Raw genomic sequence first — 19234 nt, 5'->3', positions numbered from 1 at the left:
AAATCAAGAGTCAGATGCTTAGCTGACTGAGCCACCCAGGTGCCCCTAATTAATTAATTTTTTAAAAAGACTGTCAGTGTAGGAATAAAAAGAGAAGAAGGAAGAGGAAAGGTGATTGCTCTTTACTTTAAGGATTTTAAAGAAGTAGGCTTCTTAGGCTTCCACCAGAATCATAAATAGTCCAGAAGGAAGGGATCCTGAGAAATTATCCCCACATCTTAGATTTAATCTTGCTTTTTTTCTCATTCTGTCAGTTGCTGCAACATATTTTCTGCGACAATGGTGTGCTCAAAGTCAGAGCTGCCTGTATTATTATTGCATGTAAGGCATTAATAGGCAATTCTCTGCTTTAAAAATGCCTTTGACATTTCAACAGAAATAACTCATAAAAACTAACAAACAGTTTTAGGAGTTCTGTTAGTATTTTTCAATACGTGATCATTTTTAAGTGAAAATGGGATGTTAGTTATTGTTATGTAATAAACCAGGCCAAAATATAGTAGGCTAAAACCACAAACATTATCTCACTTGATTTCTGAAAGTTAGGAATCCATAAACGGGGCTGCTGGGTGGTTCTGGCTCAAGGTCTTTCATGAGGTGGCAGCCAAGCCATGCTCTGGGTCTGCAGTCATCAGAAGGCTAGAGGATCTCTTTCCAAGTTCACTCACGAGGTTGTGCCATAGACTGTCGGGTGGAGGGCTCAGTCACTTGTCATGTGAATCTCTCCACAAAAATGTCTGAATATCCTCAGGAAATGACATCTGGTTTCCCTAGAACAAGTGACAGAGAGAGAGAGAGGGAGAGAGAGAAGGAAACAGAAGCCTCATCATCTTTTATAACCTCATTCTGGGAGTGGGGTATACCATTCCTGCTGCTGTATTCTGTTGGTCACACAAATCAGTCTTGATGCATTGTGGGAGAGAACAACACCAGGGTGTGAATATCAGGAGATGGGGATCGTTGGAGCCATCTTAGACATTGCCTTCCACATACGGGTCATTTTTAAAGCTTAAGGAAAAACAAACTTGAAAAACGAATGGACAGAGTAGACCCACCTACCTTCATTTATGACAAAGCTATATGCAGTGTGGTAAGGATAGGACAGTCTTTTTAATAAAAGAATCTGGGCTAATAGGATATCTAAAGAAAGAAAGGAACTTCCTCCGTACTTCACACAAAACAAGTTAATTCCAGGTGGATTATAAACTTATTATAATTTTTAATGTTTTTAATTTTTTAATGTGTATTTTTGAGAGAGAGAGAGACAGAGAGAGAGAGATTGAGTAAGTGGAGAAGGGGCAGAGAGAGAAGGCGACACAGAATCCTAAGTAGGCTCCAGGCTCTGAGCTGTCAGCACAGAGCCTGACTCAGGACTCGAATTCATGAGCTGAGAGATCGTGACCTGAGCCAAAGTCGGTGACTTAACTGACTGAGCCACCCAAGCACACCTTTTTTAAAATTTTTTAAATGTATTTATGTTTTTATTTTAGAGAGAGAGAGAGCACAAGCAGGGGGAGGAGCAGAGAGAGAGTGAGAATCTCAAGCAGGCTCCACACTCAGCATGTGGGGCTCAATCCCATGACCCTGAGATCATGACCTGAGCTGAAATCAAGAGTCAGTTGGACACTCAGGTGACTAAGCCACCCAGGCACCCCAATAGATTGTAATTTTAAATGTTAAAAGTAAAATCATAAGCCTTCCAGAAGATAACACAGAAGAATACCTTCATGACCTTGGAGTAGGCCAAAAGAAAAAAAGAAAGAAAGAAAAGAAAAGGAAAGAAAAAAAGAGTGAAAGAAGAAAGACTTGTACAAATCCATAAGAAAAAGGCAATCTAATGGGAAATGATCCAATAAATTTGAATAAGCAATTCCAAAAAGTGGATATTTAAATAATCAAAAAGCATAAAAAATATACTAAAAAAAAACCCCTTGTTTTTAATTTATTAAAACAAAGGCTTGTAAAAAGTTTTATCATGTGTGATAAAACTTATCAAATCAGTTTTATAGGAAAGCTTAAAATGTTCTATATGTCTCTTAAAAGTAGTTTTCATTTTGGATTCTGTAATATTATATTTTTTCTACAACAATTGAAATCTTTTTTTTCCTGGCTGTTATATTTTAGCCCGAGACATTTTGCCTTTCTAATGTGACTGTATATTTCTTATTTCGGCTGTTAGCTGTGTTCCCCAGTTGGTAGGATTCACAAGTACCCCCCAGTCTACAGAACCTGAACTTCTCCAGTTTAGAAAATAGAAACAGAGAGAATGGGCAGATTCAGAGGGAAAGAAAAATTAAGGGAAAGAAAGTCTGAGAGTGGAATTCGAGTGGAATTCGCCAGCTTGGAATCTGGGAGAGAGTGCTGGTGAGTCACCAGGTGCCTGGGTTGCCCCAGAGGCAAAATGCAAAATGGGTTCTTAGCTGGGATAGGCTCACCATGCCTACCCCCTTCTGTTCCCTGCTCCAAGCATCTCAGCCCCATGAAAGGAAGACAGCCTGTCCCAAAGAGGGGCCCCAATCCTGGCCCCCACAGATTTCATGACAAAGATAGTCTGTGCTCCAACCACATTAGGAGCTCCTTAATGCCTCTGGTAATAGGCAAACTAGCAGCCCTTGGGGGATTAGGGAGGATTCTGACCAAAAAACATATATATTTTGTTGATATGCTCAGTGATTCTTTTTGACGTGAGGCAGTACTTTTTTAATTAAAAAATTAATTAATTAATTTTTAAAAAATTTAGGGGTGCTCAGTTGGTTAAATGTCCAACTCCTGATTTCGGCTCAGGTCATGATCTCACGGTTCGTGAGTTCAAGCCCTGCATCAGGCTCTTTGCTGATGATGTGAAGCCTGCGTGGGAGTCTCTCTCTCCCTCTCCCAAAAATAAGTAAATAAACATTAAAAAAATGTTTTTTTAACTGAAATTTCACATAAAAACCGGGTTTCGGCTTCTTTTTAAAAGTCAGATGATCTAGCAACACTGGGCAATAATGGCCCTGAGTAAAGATAGATGCTTATGTCAGCTCAGCCCCTACCGCACCTGCATCTCCGAAGTCTTGTGCTGGGCATCAGCCATTTCTAATCACCTTTCTACTGGTTTTCTGTCATCGTTTTCTGCTCTTATGCCTTTAGCATAGATGAGGGAAAAAAACCAACAAAACCCTTTAGACTGAAAGGGCCACCTATTTTAAGAAAACTGTGAGAGGCTATTTCTCTGTGGAAATCAAGAATATTGCTATGTTTGGGGCGCCTGGGTGGCGCAGTCGGTTAAGCGAGGTCACGATCTCGCGGTCCGTGAGTTCGAGCCCCGCTCAGGCTCTGGGCTGACGGCTCGGAGCCTGGAGCCTGTTTCCGATTCTGTGTCTCCCTCTCTCTCTGCCCCTCCCCCGTTCGTGCTCTGTCTCTCTCTGTCCCAAAAATAAATAAAAAAAAAAAAAAGTTGAAAAAAAAATTAAAAAAAAAAAATATTGCTATGTTTATTATATAAAGAATGACTGTATCTAAAGAACACAAATCAATATTTGTTATAGAAAACCATAAGGAGAATAAGGATAAATGAGACAATACAGGATGAAAACTTTGCCAAACTAAAAAAGAAGATAAACATTTCAAAAGGTCATTTTAACATGTGAATAAAGTGAATGAAGTTGCTGCAATATGAGGTTATGGGGACAGCTGGGTGACTCAGTCCGTTTAAGCATCTGACTTCAGCTCAGGTCATGATCTCAAGATCTAGTCCGTGGGTTTGAGCCCCGCGTCGGGCTCTGTACTGACAGCTCAGAGCCTGGAGCCTGCTTCAGATTCTGTGTCTCCCGCTCTCTCTGCTCCTCCGCCTCTCATTCTCCCTCTCTCTCTCTCTCAAAAATAAATAAACATTAAAAAAATGCGGTTATGAATTTGACATCAGGACATTTAAACCTTTTACCGATGTGAGCTTATAAAAGTATTTATTGAATGCAGCAAAATATATCTGCCCTAACCAGCAACTGGGAAAAACTGGAACTCAGCATGTGCAAAATGAGGAGGGAAAAATTAGAGGTATGGTTTTTTGGGCTTGCCAAAGGAGCCCCCAGTCAATTGCACTTTTTTTCCCACACCTAGGTTCTGAACAAGGTGAGAAACAAAGTAAAGATTAAAGATGGAGGCCAAAAGGTCATTTTTGTAATTGAGAGAGGCACATTTGAGGTCAGGGCTTAATGGGAGAACCACAGTGGGCCTGCAGCCTGAACTCCAGAGTGGCAGTCTCCGGGGGTCCCGGGCCTGCAGACACAGGAAAGGCTGTGCTCCCTGGAAAGGCCGTGCTCCCTGCAGGCAGGTACTGTTCAAGACAACGAAAGAACACGAGCAGCCGAACGACATGTCCAGTTAATTTTCCAAAATTTTCACATCAGTTAAGCGACTCTAAAATTATCAGTGGTGTATTCGATTGACGAGTGCACAGGTGTGAACAGTACCCTCTAGTTAGCTGTGTTAATGAATGATGTCAGCAAGGATTTGGATGGGACCAAAGAATTCTTAGTCATGGCAACCATGACAGGAAAAGATTTGGTATTATATGCTGTGCAGTATAGGCTGCAACTGATAAATTTCGTTGTATGCCCTCTGATGGTGTCCTTGTGAAGGACTATGTGAATGTCAGACTTGCTTTAAATTTTTTTTTTTAATTAATTAATTTATGTATTTTGAGAGAGAGAAGGAGATCAAGCAGGGGAGGGGCAGAGAGAGAGGGAGAGAGAAAGAACTCCAAACAGGCTCTGCACTGTCAGTGTAGAGCCCCATGCGGGGCTTGAACTCTCGAACCATGAGATTGTGACCTGAGCTGAAACCAAGAACTGGATGCTTAACCAACTGAGCCACCAAGGCAGTTTTATTTTTGAGAGAGAGAGAGAGAGAGAGAGAGAGAGAGAGAGAGAGAGAAGGAGACAGAGGATCCGAAACAGCCTCTGTGCTGAAAGCAGAGAGCCGATGCGGGGCTTAAACTTATGGTGAGATCATGACCTGAGCCAGAGTCAGACGCTTAACTAACTGAGCCACCCCAGGCACTCCAGACTTGCTTCAAATCTTAATCTGTGGTGGTAATATATTTATGTTCACGGAACATAGAAATGGAAGCTATTGAACAGCAGAACGCAGCAATGAAAGCAAAATATGCCAATGCTGAAGTATCTAATTCTGCAAGTATCTTAGGAGTGGTTACCCTAAATGTAAAAACATAAGCCTACATTTATAAATAGTTGTCTTCCACTATGAAACAGAATTCAACTAATCCCACTTGGAAGATTCAGTGGAGTGACACAACATGAAATACAAGACCGACAGTAGCATTTAGGGATGTAAGGAAAGGCGAACGTTCTGTGAGTCTGACAAAAGAGGGGTGAAATAATACCTACCATGTACAGACAGCCTTGTAGAGTCTCTTCTCACCCTACAGAGTGTCTTTCTATAGGTTGGGTTTCCACAGCACTTGAAATTCATGCTTGTATTAGGACTCTGAGTTGCAAGTACTTGAGCTGGCCATGCAAGTGAGAATACATTATTGGGATCCAGGGGTCGCACGGAATCCAAAGACAGAAGTGCGTGTAGGTCTCAAAAAGGGTCTGTGGCCCGTAGCTGGGTGGCCTCTCACCGCCTCTCATCTTGGTTTCTCACTGATGGTCCCGCCATTCCTCTTTCGCGGCAAACTACCTTGCTGTGTTACTCATGCACTCCACGGGCAGAAGATGGTTTCCTATTCCATTCAAGTGTTTGTGATTGACCCACATGGAGGAAACCCACTAACTCCGTGTCTCAACCTTTCTCTCTGTCCTTCTCTCCTTCTCGCTCCTCCCCTCCCACGCCTGTTTCCCCTTACCCATTCTAAGCTCCTAGGAGAAAAATATGATTGGCCTAGGTTGGATGAGGGGTTCAGCTTGCGGCAGGCAGCGTGCAGGAGAAATAGCTACCACTCCCTGCACCAATCCCACTGCCACCAATTTAGAAGGACAATGTTTATAATCCAATAGGTGTCCACTACAACAGGGTATGGTGAGTTTGTGGGATTCTTCTCCTGGCTAAACACATACACACACATGCACCACGGGTTCAAAGCAAAGCATTGAATCTTACTCCTTTTACTGCTTTCTATTCCTAGCTCAGTGGCCTAGATGTTAGTGAAAGGAATCTATGTGGTAAACTGAATATGTATTTGTTGTATGATTGACTGTAAAATGAACAGACCCTGCTTCCAGGGCAAAACACACATATTTGGGTATATATGTATACACACATACATACAACATATATGCATGCGTGTGCGTGCACACACACACACACACACACATGCACACACTGAATGAGTTATGTCCCTCAGGATTCAATCAGAAGAAATTAGTTTAGGATACTTTAGCCAGAAACAGATTTCAGTGGAAACATATGGACAGCTAACAGAATCAAGAAGAAATCCAAATATTCAGGCTCAGGAGGGACAGGAACTGAGACTGCTCTCAGGTTCTGAGTCAGCAGAAATGAGTTAATGGTCTGCTCAGGGTGCTGGCACACCGTTTTCTGCCCCTTAGCCCAAGATTCAGATCCCAGAGAAGGCATCTAACTGGCCTACCTCTGGACAGATGGCCTCCTGCCTGCTTGCTCTAGCGCTTTGACTGATAGACCCGCCAAATGGCATCCGCTGGGACAAGGGTAGGGGTCCCCACGGCAACAGTGGGAAGAGGGGTACGGTCCAGATAGGCAAAGACAACAGAGGTCACTGCCAGAGCCCTTCGTACTATCTTGGCAGCGATGCCTCTGGGGAGGCGCAAGTGGAAAATGAGCCGGCTGCTGCCTAGTCCATTCATTTGGTCTGCCAGAAAGTCTCTGGAAAGCCTCCTCCTGCCTCAGCACCTAGCTGGGACTCCATCCAGGAATGTCACCTGACTATGCTCCCTTTTCTCCAACCTTCTTAAACAAAGTAGATCTGGGTAGGAGTCTGGACCAACACAGCTTTGGTGGAGTTTGACTCATCCCTAAACATTCTGGGGGCACTTTCTAAATTATGAAAACCAAAAGAAACAGCAATGAGGGGAAGAAGGGGGCCCTTTCCCTGGGGCGGCACAGGAAAACTTGAGCTGGTATTGAGATAAAGCTTTGGATAATTTAAACTGTTATCCAACTGCAGGATCTGGGGCAAATCCTCAAAAGTGTATGGAACTAGCAGATGTCCTTGAGAGAGCCTCTCCAGTCTTCTAGATACGGAGTTTTCCAGCCAGGTGATTTTATCTCATAGGTAGGGAAGCTGAAGTCTATTAATTTCCAGATCGTGGTTTATTGGACTGAAGTGACTGGCCCAGCCTCAGTCTGCCCACAGCTGTTCTAGAACATGGAATACAGTGCCTGGGAAGAGCTCCATCTCAAACTGAAGTCAGACCCCTTCAAGGCAACCTGAGTGCAGAATCCCTTCTATTTAAAAAAACAAAAAAAAACTCCTGCCTCTGTGGAGTCTTTCCAAAACATTCGATCTGGTTTGCATAGAGACTCTCTTTGTTTTCTTACTCGTATTTCCCTAATTTATGTAATGTTCAAGTAAATCACTTCCATTACAAGGGGCATAAATAGGTCTGGTGACAAATACAACTGAGCCCTGGCATGCTTGCCCTCAACTGAGAGGGCCAGAGCCTCTTGGAAAGGAGCCCCCAGCTGTGATGGGCTTCCTGCCTGTCACACAGAAATACTGACAACAGTTGATTCCAGTTGGTAGGTTTATGGATTATTTTTTTAGGTACTATTTTATAGTTTCTAAAATTTTTGTGGGCTTATATTATTTCTTATAACCAAAGAAATATAGGTCTTTATTTTATTTTTATTTTGAGAGAGAGAGAGAGAGTGCACGAGCCGGAGAGAAGGGCACAGAGGGAGAGAGAATCTTAAGCCAACTAAGCCACCCAGACACCCCAAGAAATACAGGTTTTTAAAGGCTTGTTTACACATTCTTCACCCTCCATATTTTTCAATATTTGTTAGGAATATAACAGAGATCATCTTCAAGGATTTTGTGGCTAAAGAGATAAAGATCTTAAAAAAGATAAAAACATCAGGGCATCTGGGTGGCTCACCTAATTCAAAGTTGGAGTCTTGATTTCAACTCAGGTCATAATCTCACGGTTCGTGAGATGGACCCCATATTGGGCTCTGCTCTGACAGCAAAGAGCCTGCTTCGGATTCTCTCTCTCCCTCTCTCTCTGCTCCTCCCTGTGCTCGCTCGCTCTCTATCAAAATAAATGAACTTTTTTTTGTAAAAAAGGAAAAAAATATCTTTTTTTTTTTTAACATTTTATTTATTTTTGAGACAGGGAGAGACAGAGCATGAACAGGGGAGGGTCAGAGAGAGGGAGACACAGAATCGGAAACAGGCTCCAGGCTCCGAGCTGTCAGCACAGAGCCCGACGCGGGGCTCGAACTCACAGACCGCGAGATCATGACCTGAGCCGAAGTCGGCCGCTTAACCGACTGAGCCACCCAGGCGCCCCAAAATATCTTTTTTTTTTTTTAATGGTAAATAGAAGAGAGGTTTCATAGATTTGTGGAGGACATTAGGGTTTACCCTACTTTAAGCAAGCCCCTCTATATAAATGGTAATTGAGGTGAGAACCAACCATTATAAAACCCCCTTAAATGGGCCAATGAAGATAGTATTTTTTAAAGTTACATTATATAGCATCATATATTTTTTACTTCCTAATTTTTTTTACCACAAAGTTATGGAATTCATTTCAGTAATCACTGTGGAAAGAAAGAATACAATAATCACTCATAATCTTGACCACCTAACTGTTGGCATTTTTGTTACAAGTTATTTTCTGCTGTAGAACTTCAAGCCATTTAATAAGTCTTGGCCTATTTTTAGCCTCAGAACAACATGCAAAACAGGCCAGGGAGATGTTCTTGTTCTCATAAGTGAGGCGTGGCGTCCACTTCCGACTGCTCTCGGCCAGAGGTTTCTCCAGAGACAAGCTGGCTGTGTCACATGAGGGACACCTGTACCCTGGGGACCATTAGCACATTCCCCAGAGGTAAGTCAATTCTCACAAACTAGACTAAGATCACTAAGGGCCACGAGGAAAGATTCAAGTCACTTGTTTCAAAGATTTTTGTTTCTTTTTGTAAGTCCTTTGTTTTATCTCATCTCTCAGAAATTTTATATCGATTACTTTTAAGTTTTTGCACCTGAATTTGATGTAATCATGTGAAATATTTAATCTGCCATGTGGGATCCTTTTTGTAATGACCCGAATACCCATGTAGCTAAAATTTAACATGAATTTTTTAAGTTGTTTACCTTTCTGTGGAAATACAAAGCAGTTGGAAATAGGCCAAATAGCCCCCCACCCAACCTCTTTAATTATAACAAAAACTCTGGAATTTTTTTTTTTTTTTTTTGTTCTATAACATTTTCTGAAACTATTGTCAAACCGCAGAATAATTATTTTCATTGGGATAACTTTCCAGCACTTTTGTGTGTTTTAGCCCAGAGAATCCAAACAGAACCTTGTTTACTTTTTCCACACTTCAGGAACCAGAGTAAATTCAGTCCAGAGAACCCTAGGGGAAAGGGGGGGGGGGGGGGAAAGTAAAAGAAAAAAAGCCTATTCATTGTGCACAACTGAAATTAGCAAAAAAGGCTTTATTTACACTGGACATTATCATCCTAATTAAAAGGGCAAAGCAATACATCCATAATGATAGGTAATTGTCCTTGAGAGTACTATTAATGAGATTTGATCATTGAAAGCTTGCGTGGGGTCATTGAGATGTTAATGGAGTCAAATTCTTTGAGCAGCCCAATTTTTGCCGAAGGAGCATTCCCTTTGGGCAGAGTGCATTTTTCTGGGCATCCCCCTTGACAAAGCCTTGCCTGGGTTCAAAGTGGTACTGTTTTTTCTTGGGTGCTTTTCTCTTGGTTAGATTAGCTTCCGGGAGAAAGGCCGGCAGTGTTGCCCTGCTCTGGGTTGTGGCTGGTGGCTGCGGTCGGTCAGTCTGCCCAGGTGGGCAGCGGGCCAGCCAGCCTGCCTCTGTTTGCTGTTACACCTGCCATGCCCCTGTTCCCACCTGTTGGCTCCTAGTGTGGGACACTGCTTTTGGGCTCTGGTTTTCTACCTCAGTGAGCATTCAACAGTCTGTTTTGATGCCTTGCTATTAGAACCTGGTTTTACAAAGCGAGGGATGGACTTGCCTTTCTGGGAAGTCAAGGAAAATAGTGCGATTCAAGCTTCCGCTGGGACGTTACTTCTATTACTGTTTTAAATCAAGGCTGGTCTTCTCCCTTCCGTGCGATGTTAGACCATACGCAACTGCTGCTCGTTAACCATTTTTGATTCTAAAACTGTTAATTTTATGTGATTGAGGTTAATAGCTGAACTCCGTGGAGCACAACGAGGTGAATTATGGCAAAGGAAGAGAAAACTGACGTTTAAAACTAAAGTCACACTATGTGCTAGACATGATAACCCACTCATACCTCGAATTATCCCTAGAACGCAAGCTATGTGAGGGCAAGGGGCGTACTTGCCTTGTTCACAATCACCTCTCTGTTTCCAGAGATTTTCACTAGGCGGTGGCATAAAATGGACTAGGACATCAATAACAGCTTGCAGGGTGCATGTGAATGTGAGCTCTCTTAGATACATGTGACATACAGGAAAAGTGATCAGCGAGGTGCCCCGCATATCTCCATACACATTAGGATGGAGAAATTGACACTCAGAGAGGAAATAATGTGCCCGAGGATAAACCGCTCAGCAGTGAAGGCGAATTCGAGCCTTTTGGTTAAATCCCAAGTCCACGTTATTTCCATCATGCTCATGCATTTGTATTTCATCGAAGTTCCAATCTTGTAGCTCTTTCTGTTCTGCTCCCCACAATCCTCCAGCCTCCATCCCTGAGTCTTAATCATGTTACCAGTGAAGTCTCTGGCTCTACCGTGGGTTTACTGTGTGACCTTGGAGAAGTTATCTTCCCTCTCTGAACCTTAGTTTCTTTATCTGTGTAAAAGGGAAGTAATAATGCTGACCTCACTGGGTAGTTACAGGATTTAAAATGAGGGTGTTTGTGAGAGACTTGGCTCACTTTAAAATTTTAATAAATAGCGATTCTCCGCCTTCCTCCTAGGGATTAGAGAAAGCAAATTCACTTTGCTTAAATGCATATAAAAAGGTTTCAGACAGTTTCTCAACAATGAGGATCTTTGTCAGTGAATATGCAAACCTGAAATAAAGAAAGTTAAGAAACCTTGGCTAGCAGTATCCCTATCTGTCCTTATGATCAGCCTCATCAAGAAGGCTTTCCTCCTTAGAAAAAAGCAGAGGCTCCAATTTGAGACACTCAGTCTCTGATGGAAGTGAACCCCCTCCTTCCCTGACTCCAGCCCATGCTGGGCACCAAAGGATCTTAGAGTGGAAAGCCCTCCCTCCCGGTGTTCCCTTTGTCATTAGCATATGGGCCAAAACTTAAAAGGAAAGGTTGAGGGGGTGGGGAAAGGGGGATGGGGAAAGACAGTGTTGCAGTTCAGTCTTTCTGCGTGCTATGAAATGTGCAAAAAAGAAGACAACTCGTAAAAATTCACAGGTTTCAGAATTCAAAGCAAGACCACTAGTGTGTTACTGTGATCGCTTTAATGACGTCGTCAGATCCCAGGTAAATTGACCACAGGTACAACTCGCCGAGACATTAAATGTTCATAGCACACACTTTGTGCTTACATGACAAATGTAAGAAACAGTTTCAGCTATTTTTCCATTTGTAATTGTTTTCTTTGGACCCTGATGCTTTGGTCATTGTTCATCATGGCTCATCAAAGAGCTTTTATTAACTCAAGTCTTCAGGTTAATTCTGCCTTAGAAAAGGAGTTGGATTTCAACGTGCTGCCTTGAGTCTAGGGATTGGCCTGATCCTGTGCCTCTCCTTACTGCAAGATGCTTGGGGACGCCCGTGAGGGCCCTGCATCGTGTTGCCCAGGGGCGCACATTCCGTTTTCCCTCTCATGTAACCCAAGGCAAACATCTCAGATGGACCATTTAACCCCACTCCCCACTTTCCTTCACCTCCGTTTGATCTCAGCCTTTAAAAAAAAAAATGGACTCATTCAAATTGACGTATTCAAACTGACAAAATGCAGTTTTCTGTAACTACCCCTGAAAACACTATAGGGATGGTCTTTATCATTGTGCAGGATCAAAAGGAGAAGCAAAGTGATTCAAACAACTGTTTGTTTATGTCATGCAGGAGGGAGTGGGGGGCAGTCTTGAGAGATGGCATTCTGTTTCCTTCCCACTTCTTTCCTCTGGTCCTGTACATTAGCCCATGCCCTCGGGGCCAGCAGGCCAATTTTCTTCTGTTGGGAGAGACTGCCTGCCCTTCATTTGGCCCACACTTTCCTTTTTTTTCTTTTAATTTATTTATTTATTTTTTTTAAATAACTGACTGTCTAGATCTCAGCCTGATTTTCGCTTTGAGGCCAGATGGTTAGTCTGGGACCCTTAGGCCTTTGCATGCCAAGAGAGGGAAAGTCTAAGGCTGAGATACGTGTGGATGTCGGATAGGTCTGCTGATACCTTTCTGGATTAGACAAACACAAGCCAGTTTACTCGCAAAAGCTTGTGTTTGCTCTAGCACTTACCTTCTTTAACTTAATGTCATGTTTATATGAAATACCTGGAAGCAGTTACATGCTATGTGAATGGTTCTTTTATTTATTTATTATTATTATTATTATTATTATTATTATTATTATTATTATTATTATTTTAAGTAGGCTCCACACAGGGCTGTAACCCACCACCCTGAGACGGAGACCTGAGCTGCGATCAAGAGTCAGATGCTTAACCTACTGAGCCACCCACGCACCCGAGTAGTTCTTAATTCACAGAAAGAATTCAGGACACCAGCAGCCATTCTGGCTTTGCTTTTCTAAGATGCCCCAACCCTGTTCCACTGTCACCAGTTGGGTTATTAACTAGAGTGTTGGCATTCCAAGAGGCAAGAATATATCAAATACTGGCAAAGCGAGTGCTTTTCAACCTTCACTACGCACTGCATTCCCCTGGGTGATTAAAAAAAATGCAGTTGTCCAAGCTTTACCCTAGAGATTCTGATTCAACGTTTTTAAATGTTCTTCGGGTGATTTTAATGAGCAGCCAGGGTTTAGAACCCTTGGGCAAGCCTCTCTCTTTTCCCAGAAATATGCAGAATTATTTTATAAGGATCTATCAAATGAATTTGTGGTTTGGTGGTCTCTAACTACTGAAATGAGAGCTATATGATTGTGCCTTATGTAATTAACTCTTCTATCATTAACACTAGTGGATACTCTAGACTCCAGTCTTTTCAAATGGAAGACGGAGGTTTGTTTATAGGATTCCAAACAGTACTTGGTAGCACCAAATCTTTTCTTTTTTTTAATTTTTTTTTGATGTTTTTATTTATTTTTGAGACAGAGACAGAGCATGAGCAGGGGAGGGGCAGAGAGAGAGGGAGACACAGAATCCGAAGCAGGCTCCAGCCTCTCAGCTGTCAGCACAGAGCCTGACGTGGGGCTGGAACTCACAGATTGTGAGATCATGACCTGAGCCGAATTCGGACGCTCAACCGACTGAGCCATCCAGGTGCCCGGGTATCCCCAAATCTTAAAGCTGACTCCCTCAAAAGGCTGGTTATGTGGGGTGGTGAAAAAAAAAAAAAGAAAGAAAGAAAGGACTTAATGGAACCTAGCCTCTTGTGACATTGGATAGATTCCTTAAAGATTCTGCCTCAGTTTCCTTATCTATAAAATGGAGTCAATAAGAGTAGCTGTATTACAATTTTTGAGATTAAATGAGTTAATCCACATAAAGTACTTTGAATACTTTTTGGCTATAGCAAGCGCTCAGTCAATAACTGTTGTTATTATAACTCCAAGACTCCTTCCTTTGACCCAAGTTCATTTGACTGCAACTAAAATCCTCTCCCTGCCTTCAGGTTCTACTCTCTCATTAGCTGAATGAAATTCGTATCAAGAAGGAGAGCAAGCCTAGCTGGAATTGTGAAGGCATGTCTGTTGCTGGAACCCTGTGAGAAAATATTACTTAAAAGGGACAAAGTCTAGGGGCGCCTGGGTGGCTTAGTTGGTTAAGCATATGACTCTTTTTTTTTTTTTTAATGTTTATTTATTTTTGAGACAGAGAGAGACAGAGCATGAATGGGGGAGGGGCAGAGAGAGAGGGAGACACAGAATCCGAAGCAGGCTCCAGGCTCTGAGCCATCAGCTCCAGAGCCCGACGCGGGGCTCGAACTCATGGACCGCGAGATCGTGACCTGAGCTGAAGTCGGACGCTTAACCGACTGAGCCACCCAGGCGCCCCAGCATATGACTCTTGATGTTGGCTCAGGTTATGATATCATGGTTTGTGAGATCAAGCCCCTTGTTGGGCTCTGTGCTGATAGCACTGGGCCTGCTTGGAATTCTCTCTCTCTCTTTCTGCTCTTCCTCTCTTCATGCTGCTCTCTCTCTCTCTCTCTGTCTCAAAATTAATAAACTTTCAAAAGGGGGGGGCAAATTCTCCATGTTTGAGAGTAGTCATGCCCCTACACAGAATAGTAGGGGCTTCCATAAGCTGTTTGCTCAATAGGGAGACCAATTTAGGGACTCCCATCAGAGCAGCGTCCTGAGATTTTGATTTTGTTGTAGGAAGGCTCCTCTTTCCTCAGGAAAGACTCAAGCATTCTCTCCAAAATCACAGAGTAGGGTTATCCTAGATTTTGCCACACACCCCTGGGGGCAGTGCTTCTGAAATACTGTGAGAGATGCAGGGAATGTTCTGGGGATTCTGCTCCCATAAAATAGAGCATATTTTCTAGTACAGTGCACATCCTAGTTCCTCCACTGCTCAACTTTTTCCTGTCTAGGATTATAATCCCGAACGTCGCTATGATCCTGAAAGAGAACAGCTATTTATACAAGCATGATATAAGTTCTCTCCTACCACATCTGTTGTAGCCTTGGGTTGTTCTTAAGCAATCAGAGAAAGTAGGTCCAGTGCTTGGAAGAGTAATCCTTTCTTCAAATGAGTCAAAATAGGACACTTGTTGACTTGTGCTGAAGACAGAGTAGGAGGCAATGATTTGATTTACTCAGGATTTCTCAGCTCATATCATGACAAGTTTCTCTTCATTAGGTTTCCTATTGCCTTTCAAATACAAGTTGACATGTAAGCATTTGATGCGGTGGGTCAGAGGCCCCAGGTAGTGGAGAGGACACTTGGTTTCCAGTCTTGCCTTTGTGTTGACCAGACCATCAGCTTTTAAAGCTTCAGTCTCTGTGGCCGTTGTAAAGGATGAGTAGGGGTCTGAGGGCCCTATCCATAGCAAAAAGTCTGTTTAAATCCAAAAGTCTGTTTGTAGGTGGCTTTTAGTCAATCTAGCTAATTGTTTGTCTATTTTGCTGATTCTTTTCAAAGAACCAGCTTTTAGTTTCATTGATTTCTTTCCTATGGTTTTTCTAGTCTCTATTTCCTTAAATTTTCACTTTAATTAGTTAATTAATTAATTATTATTTGGGGGTGCCCGGGTGGCTTAGTTGGTTAAGCGCCCGGCTTGGGCTCAGGTCATAATCTCACAATTTGTGGGTTCGAGCCCAGCATCGGGCTCTGTGTGGACAGCTCAGAGCTGGAGCCCACTTCAAATTCTGTGTCTCCTTCTCTCTGCACCTGCCCTGCTCATGCTCTGTCTCTGTCTCTCAAAAATAAAAAAATAAAAAAAATTTTTTTAAATAATGATTTTTATTTATTTTTTATTTTATTTTATTTTATTTTTTATTTTAGAGAAGTCTGTGCCTTTATTGGTGGAACAGCCTGTGGGGTGCCTAGGTGGCTCATTCAGGTAATTGTCCGACTCTTGGTTTTGGCTCAGGTCATGATTTCATGGTTCGTGAGTTGGAGCCCCACATCGGGCTCCATGCTGACAGTGCAGAGCCTGCTTGGGATTCTCTCTCTCCCACTCTCTCTGCCCCTCCCCCTCTTGATCTCTCTGTCTCTCTCTCAAAATAAATGAAATTAAGAAGATAGAAAAAATTTATTGGTGAAACAGGCTACTTGAGAGGGATAAAGCTGAGAAGTAGGTGGCCCCGACGACAGGTCAGCCAGGCTTCACAGGCTTGTGGATGATGGAGAACTCATCCGTGTAGTGGCCAATCGTCTGGGACTTGATTTCTACCTAGTTGAAGATCTTGCCATTGTAGACATCCACCATGCTGCCCACCATCTTGGGCAGGATGGAACGTGCATCTTAACCACCTCCAGCTTCCCTATGTGGGAAGCCTCTTTCTTGACCTTGCACGGGAGCTTCAGTAGGGAGTGCTGCGTCCTCCACAGACCTGGGCTGAGCCTCGTGTCTTTTGGGCACCACATCAACTGCTTGTAGGACGTGTCCAGCAGCTGGTTCAGGTCTGCCCGGGTAGGTGAGCTTGCGGAAGGTGTGCTTCTCCTGCTCCATCTTGTGCCATCTTGTCGGCTCTTCCTAAATTCCCATTTTAATCACCATTTCCCTCCTTCTGCTCATTTTAGGTTTAGTTTATTCCTTTTGCAGTATCTCAGGATGGAAGATCAGGTTATTGGTTTGAGATCTTTCTCCTGAATATAAGCAGCCACAGCTATGAATTTCCCTCTAAGTACCGCGATAGCTGAGTTCTGTACATTTTGATACGTTGTGTGCTCATTTTCATTCACCTCAAATTATTTTTTTTAAGTTTTACTTATTTAAGTAATCTCTGCACCTGTCCTGGGGCTGGAATTCATGACTCCGAGATGAAGAGTTGCACGCTCCTCCAATGGAGCCAGCCAGGCACCCCACCTGAAAGCATTTTTTTGATTTCCCTTTTGATTTCTTCTTTGATCCATTGGTTATATAGAAGTGTAGTGTTTAATTTCCACATGTTTGTGAGTTTCCCCAATTTTTTCCTGCTATTGATTTCTAATTTCATTCCATCGTGATCAGAGAACATACTTTGTGTTGTTTCTCTCCTTTTTAATGTACTGAGATTCGTTTTGTGGCTGCCATAAGAAAACACCATAGACTGGGTAGATTAAACAACAGAAATTTCTTTTCTCACCATTCTGGCTGGAAGCTGGGAAGTCCAAGGTCAAAGTGCCAGCCCATTTGGCTTTGGTGAGAGCCCTCTTGCAGACTGCTGCCTTTTCACTGTGTCCTCAAATGGGGGAGAGAGAGAGAGACAGTCAGTGAGCTTTCTGGTGCTTCCTCTTTATAAGGACACTTGCCCCATCAGTCACTTGAAGTCTATAGTCAACTTTCAAAGAATACTTCAGCTGTGTGGGGCATACAGCAGTTCGGCTTGTAAGGATTGTTACGTCTATGAAGCTATCCTTGTAAAACAAATAAATAATGAGATTAGCATTATACTTTTTAAAAATGGACAAGTAGGGGCCTGGAGCAGTGAGGAAGCCAGGATCCCAGTGAACGAGCCTGAGCAGGGACAGCAGTCAAGTGTTTTAAATGCACCCAGTGTTACCTTTCCATCAAACTAAACTGCCTCCCTTATGGACCAGTGAGGAGGTAGCAGATGTTCACATTGTGTGTGTGCACGCGTGTGTGACAGAGAGGGACAGACAGACATGGAGAGAAAGTGCACGAGCAATTGCAATGTTAAATTTCTGTTTATCCTGGAGCTATAGTCAGGTTTAATCATTCTTGGAATTCTGGTACATGAACAGGGTGTAGTTTGGGTCTCATTATTTACACAACATTCTCCTCTCCCTCTTGCCTGAGGGGGAAAGGGGCTTTCTCTAGAGGCAGCGGAGACCTCCCCACCTTATCTTTCCTAGCCGAAAGCCCACAAGCATGCCTGCTGCCTTCACAGGACTGTGTTTCAAATGTGCACGGGGGTGTCAGACTGATCATTAATAAGACAGAGAAGTTGCACACAGCTTCTCTCTTCTTTGCTTCCTGCCTTCCCTCATTCTCACCTGGCTGTCGACGTAGTAGACATTCAATCAATATTTATTGATTTGGTTTTGTAATGAGGCCAGGCTAAGTTATACTGTAGTTAATGAACTAGTGACTTCAGGGAGAGGTGGATTTGACAGAGAGCCCTGCAGACTCCTGGAGTCTCTCTGAGAAGAACGGTAGATGAAGACTGAGGAAGGAAATAAGAGGCAGCGCGGCAGCACAGCGAGAGGGGGGACACCCGGACGCTGGTCCTGCTGCTGAGGCTCATCACGTCTTAGGGGGAGCCACAGCCTCTGTCTCTCTGACTGTTCCCTGTCGGGGCTCAACGTAAAGGTCTGTAGGGTTTACTTCTCCTTTAACATTTTCTCTGCAAAACACTGCATTCCTTTGCTTCCTTGCTTTCATACTCCTACTCCGATTTAACATTTACAGAGCACATACTAAGTTCCAGGCACCAAGTAGACCGGAGGATGAGAGATGGGGACAGGGACGCAGAGATAAAAAGTGAACCACTGCAGCCCTTGAACCCATCTTGTTGGCTGGAGAGAGAGAATGGGAGACATCCACATGGAACACAGATAACTGGGCAGAATTCGGTTGATAGCTCTTGGGGTAACGCCCACATGCCTGCCTGTCCAGATGACGCTGGCCTCGGGAAGCTGGGGAACTGAGGCAAAGCTGGGGCGAAGCTGGGAGGTGGGAGGGCACAGTGGGATTCTCCTGAGTAATTATGTTTGAGGAGTGATAGATCATCTCTCACTTGGCCACTGGGGATCATTAGAAAATAATGGACGTGATGGCTGTGTGTCTAGGTATTTGGGGTGGAGCACCTGGAGGTGTTTGTGCTATAGACTGTGTCCATCAAATCGGCTCCCCGTGTTCTCTGACATCAGTTGCTCTGACGAGCATGTGTTTCTCAGAGAGCAACAGAGCTCAGGTTGGCGTGGAAAGAGGCCCATGGATCTTCTTGGGCTATACCCCTGGAATAGTGTCAATGCAACCTGACCTGCTGAGCATATGGCATCACCTCGACTCAGCTTAGCCCTACAGCTGACGATGGCAGATCCCACGTGTGTGTCCAATAGAGCTTGCAACCAAGGCCAAAGCGCAAAAAAAAAAAAATAAAATAAATAATTAAAGAAATCCCAAGAGACTGTGAGCCTGAATAATCTTGCTGTCGTGCACAGGAGCAGTCCATAGCATCCACTTTTGGGCTATTGGATGACAGGACTCCAGTAATACATTCACTACACCTGTCTTCACATGGGGCCAAAGA

General features: G+C 43.4%; 1 long non-coding RNA gene and 1 pseudogene across 1 annotated transcript in view; one reads left to right on the top strand and one right to left on the bottom strand.

Moving 5' to 3' along the window:
- The window catches only part of LOC122210495, a 92583-nt gene that overhangs the window by 15857 nt on the left and 57492 nt on the right, over nt 1-19234 (top strand). The window lies entirely within an intron of this gene.
- LOC122210493 lies at nt 16085-16665 on the bottom strand (annotated as a pseudogene).

Source organism: Panthera leo, chromosome F2 (assembly GCF_018350215.1).
Source record: "Panthera leo isolate Ple1 chromosome F2, P.leo_Ple1_pat1.1, whole genome shotgun sequence".
NCBI classification, from domain to species: Eukaryota; Metazoa; Chordata; class Mammalia; order Carnivora; family Felidae; genus Panthera; species Panthera leo.
Note: the sequence above shows the minus strand (reverse complement) of the source record. Positions and strands in the feature narration are given on the sequence as shown.